Genomic DNA, 5,015 nt, shown 5'->3' with positions numbered 1-5,015 from the left:
TTCTGCACACGTGGTCAGGAGAGAGGGGATAAAGCCAGCTGGGCAGTTTCCCTCGGGGGCAGCAGAGTGTTTGATCTTTTGTCTCTCTCTCTGACCCTATTTGCAAATATATACCTTTTGTGTTGCTAATAGAGTGTGTCTGTGGCTGAAGGTTTTTTTCGCCTCCCGAGAAACGAACCGCGATTTTTACATCATGAGCAGAGAATCCATGTGCCAGGGGACCAGCAGTGTGCACTCTCTCGGTGGCATGGAAGGGCGGCAGGACATCTCTTCTACTGGGCAGTGTTGCCCTCCCTCAGGCCAGACAGACCTGACCCTGGCCTGTGGTAGGGCACGGGCCCTTCACTGTGCTGTTGTTTCTGAGAGGCCGTCTGCAACATGTAGCCAGGCCTGGCTGCTTTGGTGGGGTGGAGGTAAGAGGCAGGTATGCTAGAGAGCCAGGCCCAAGCCTGAGCCAGAGCTGTGCGGTCCTTCCAGCCCCTCAGTTTGCACTCCCAAGGAGATAGACCCTGTTGTGCTGTCCAGCTCACGCAACCATGTGCCCCCAGCTCCACACCCAGCTCAGCAATGGAGAGGAGGACTGTCCTGCCACCAGGCGTGGGCCCTGATGCCTGCCCTGCTCCTTGGCTGGCAGCTGCAGGTCCCATGAGACCTGGGACTGCCATGTGGCAGAATCTCCACCACCACCACAAGACAACAATTGCCCAGTTCATGTCTCCCTGCAGCTCAGCCCAGCTTATCCCAGTTTCCATATAACATGGAGTCTGCAGCTTCTGCCATCGCTGGCTCCACCCAGGCTCAGCAGCTTGGCTGGCTCCTCTGTGCTTTGCCATGGCAGCAAGCATTGCATATGGAGGCAGGTGGAAGAGAGCCATTTGGCACTATAGAGCTGTGAGAAGAGCTAGGCAAAGGTAGCCCTAGCGCCATGGGCTGGCTCCCCAGTGGGAAGCAGGGGCAGCATCACAGCCTAGCTCCTTGCTGAGCGAGCAGCAGAAATCAGTGCTTCCTTTCTGGCAGGATGCGCTCCAGGCCTAGCGGAACTGGGAGGCCATGGACTGCAAGTGGTGCCAGGAGGAGGAGGCAGCCATGTGGAAAAAGAGCTGGCTGGAGCAGGCCACCCAGAAGTACAGCCTATGTGGAGCCAAGAGGATTATGTCAAGGTTGAGCAGAGCCTCAGGTAGTATGAGGTCTGTTCGGTGTCCCCCTCTGCCCTTTTCACATTTTGAACCTTTGACCCCCATGTCACTCCTATCTTGCTTTTGCTTTTGTCTTCCCAAGAAATCAGTTGTATCTTTTACCCTTTGGCCCTACAATGGGGCTGTTAGTTAGCTGGGTGGGCCTTAAGGCCCACATTAATATGAAGAATACAAATAGGCAGGTAGCATGAGCTAGCAGTGCTGTGGGGGCTCTTCTACCTCCACTACCCATGCTTCAGCAGCTGTAGGGGATTGTGCTGCTTTCAGGCTGCTCTGCCCTGGAGCAGGGGTAGCACGGGGCAGGCCCACTGCGCAGGCCACAGGGCCAAAGCTAGATGCTCACTCAGACCATGCTCAGGCCTTGGCCTGTGCTGGGACCCTGCCCCAACAAGGACCCTTGCCAGCCCATCTGGAGCGTCAGGCCTGCCCTCTGCAGCTCTGGATAAACTTGAGGAGCATGAGCTGCTGTGGGGATGACTGGGCTTGATCAGAGAAGAGGCGTAGCAGCCCCTGGCAGGAAGGTTATTGCACTGCAAGCGTGCAGCCAGGAAGGACATTCATTGCCTCTGCATGCGTCTGGGCTGGCACCTTGCATCTTCCTGAGAGTGCAGCAGGGCCAGACTGAGGAGGAGAAGAAGCAGCCAGAGGAGAGGGTGGCCCAGCAGCTGAGGCACACAAATGAAGTGTAGCACTAGGCACATGAATGCCAGGTGCACAAGGTGCAGCACACATGCATAATCAAGTCACCATTTTCAAGAAGGGCAAGTGGCTGGAGGGGGAGGCACACCAGCACAGTGAGTGCATCGCCAAGCTCAAGAGGATGGAGGAGCTCAGATGAGGGAGTAGGACCACATGGGTACTTGGAGAGTGGTGTTTCTCCCTTCCCTGTTCCTTCACCAGGTCCTGGGGCAGGCTGAGGCCCTGAGACTTGCAGAGTAGTGTTGGAGTAGGGCAGTGGGCCCAGGCAGTGGGCTGGAGAAGGCAGAGCAGCTGGAGCAGGGTTGTCTAGGCCAGTGGTCTCCGAAGTGGGGTGTGCGCAAGACCCGCATTGGGGTGTGGGAAAAAAATATTAGAACTTCTATTTATATTTATATAAATATACATATATTGGGGGTACGTGCTCAAAATTTTTTTACTAATAGGGGTGTGCGATCAAAAACGTTTGGAGACCACTGGTCTAGGGCATGATGATAGCTGGTTAGAAGGGCTGGAGCTGTTCACTTTACTATGTGCTGCCCTGAGCTTCCCTTCCTGCCCCTGCGCACTTCCCAGCTCACTGGGGGCTGGGTCTCCATTTAAGAGCAAAGCTGGAAGCAGAGTCCCTCCAGCTGGGGTCAGCCATTGTTTTCAGGCCATGCAAGCATCCCAGAGTGCAGGGTGTGTGCGTTCAGGTTGTATGCACTTGTCCATCTCCAAGCCCCCAAAGTCATGTCAAGGCCTAGGCCTGAGCATAGCTGCTGCCCCACAGTTCCCTGTGTCCCCCTGGCCAGGGCCTCTGCCTGTAGTGCTGCAGCTCTGGGCAAGAGGAGATAGACCCTAGTGAGGGGCTGGGCACTGGTTGGATGGGCCCACAGGCCAGCCTTTCATGCTGCATGCAGCACGCAGTCCAGTCCAAGACCCACAGCAGTAGCTTCTGGCCACAGCCTCAACATCCCAGGCCTAGAGCTGTTCAGAGTCAGGCCACCTGTCCCAGAGTCCTGGTGCCAGGCTGGAAATCCAGAGCCCTTGTGCTCTGGCCCATGCCAGGTTCAGTGACTGAGCCATTAGTGATACAATTAATAAGCATGTAATTAAATTAGGACACATCCACCCTTGTTTTTGATTGGCAAAAATAACTGCTCTGTGTAGATGTATTATTCACTACAGCTGAAATGATGCCAGTAAGGGGTGGGTGAACAGGCATATAACAGGGCAAGGACAGTCCTGTTCCTTTGATGTTACAATCTTGCAAGTGCGGGGGAGAGTGGGATCAGAGACAGGGCTAGGGTAATGACTTAGTAGACACAGTTGGGAAGGGGATGGCACGGGGTGAGTGTTGACTGAATAGGAGCCAGCAGCTAGTATTTAAGTCCATGGCAGGGGGGTTTCCTTTGCCCCCTGGGGCAGCAAACCCAATGCTGGAACAGATTGCTGATAAGACCGGCTGACCTGGTGAAGGTAACCACGGCAACCAGCAAAGCAAGGAGGTGAGGGAGAGAGGACAGACTTACTGGACAGGTCAGACCTTCTCCGGCCAAGAGAAGGTCCCGCTGGTACCTGTTAGAGAGAGAAAAGAGAGTGAGACTGGAGTCAAGCTGACAGACTCAGGGGAGGGGGCTGCATGGTTTTGGAGGGCGAAAGGAAGAGAACAGCCGGGGTTCTCCACAACCTGCAGGGAATTCACTAATAAACCAATTTTCTTTTATCCCGTTTCTAGGGTGATTTACTACACCCTCTCTTGTTGGGGAATTAACTTCTTATTCTTCCATCATTCCAAAGCGTGGCAGGCGAGCCCGAGGGAGAGAGAATTCATTATTCACCCCCATAAGGCCACAAGGCACAATGGTTGATCAAAGTGTTGTTTGTCGACTGTAACTTTCCATAGTTACACAACTGCTGACTTGTTAGTATCAGAACAGAAAAAATCCCTCTGGGGAGGCTGTGGGGATGAACAGGTCCAAATCCTCAGGGTGATCTGGTGAGTGATGTGAACAGCTGGTTCCCCCCTTAGCCCCCTCCCAAGACTGAAAGAGCAGAGTTCTCCCAAAGAGACATGATACCGGTTGCTCTTGCCAGGACCCAGGGCTTCTCTGTGAAGCAAAAGCAGGAGCTCCAGTGCTGGGCCCCAGGACAGCAGAGTTGCAAGAGCCCTTTCTGCTTTCCTGTGGCCTGCAGGGGAGTTGCTCATCGGGGGAGACTGTGCCCCAGACAAGCTTCTGCTAAACAGTAGGGCTGCGTGAAACTTTGGTCCCTGATTCAATTTGGCAGAAATTCAGCCCAATTCAGTGGCCGAATCTCTGAATCTGAATTGAATCAGAGGACCCTTTAATCTCTCTGAATCTAATCGGAATCCTCCAAATCAATTCAGAGAGATTCATAAAGATTCAGCAATTCAGGCATAGACACAGCTTTAAATGTTTTTTCTACATACTGCTAGGTAGCAGGTGCCTCGTGAACACTGCAATGCTGGGGAGCATGGAGTGTCCCAGAGGAGCGCAGGGGGCTCCCAGTGTGCTTGGCAGCAGACCTGGAAGTAGACCAGAAGCACTTGCAGTCCATTTCTGGGTCTTCCAGGAAGTGTGCAGGAGAGTGCCCCCTGTGCCTTCCGCCCCCGCCCCCGCTCAGTGACTGGTGCCTCCTGGGTCTGTGGGGGGCACCTAGGGTCCCCCTGTGGCCCATCACTGAGCCGGGGGACACCCCTACTAAACATCTGCTGTCTTTTTGTTCATCTCCCCCAGGTGGAGGCAAACAATAACACAGGAGACCTTCCTTGGCGTCTACCTCACAGCTGACCAGGGGTGACCAGGAGGGTGGGCAGGGTCTGGATCCTTCCACAGCAGGAGTGGTCAAAATGCAACCCAGGGGCTGGATGCGGCCCGCCAGTTCAGTCTATCTGGCCCACAGGGCCCCTAAATAATTTAGAAAATTAATATTAATCTGTCCTGGGCTGCCTGTCATGCAGCCCTCAATGGCTTGCTGAAACTCAGTAAGCAGCCCTCTGCCCAAAATAATTGCCTGCCCCTGTTCCACAGGAAGGTGTGTGCAGAGGCCAGAATCCCAGGGGCAGGAACCAGGTGAGTGGCTGTGAGATGCATCTATTGCCATAAACTCTCTGATCTG

General features: G+C 54.3%; 1 long non-coding RNA gene across 1 annotated transcript in view; it reads left to right on the top strand.

Moving 5' to 3' along the window:
• LOC109321314 overlaps positions 1–3,604 on the top strand; it is a 14,711-nt gene extending 11,107 nt beyond the window's left edge. The window contains exons 3-4 of the long non-coding RNA XR_002104035.1: positions 459–467; positions 3,543–3,604. This is a non-coding gene — a long non-coding RNA (uncharacterized LOC109321314). The remainder of the gene's footprint in view (positions 1–458; positions 468–3,542) is intronic.
• Positions 3,605–5,015: the final 1,411 nt, after the last annotated feature.

Source organism: Crocodylus porosus, unplaced genomic scaffold, assembly GCF_001723895.1.
Source record: "Crocodylus porosus isolate Cpor-Errol unplaced genomic scaffold, CroPor_comp1, whole genome shotgun sequence".
NCBI lineage: Eukaryota > Metazoa > Chordata > Crocodylia > Crocodylidae > Crocodylus > Crocodylus porosus.
The sequence above is the reverse complement of the archived record's forward strand: the minus strand, read 5'-3'. Positions and strand labels throughout refer to the sequence as shown.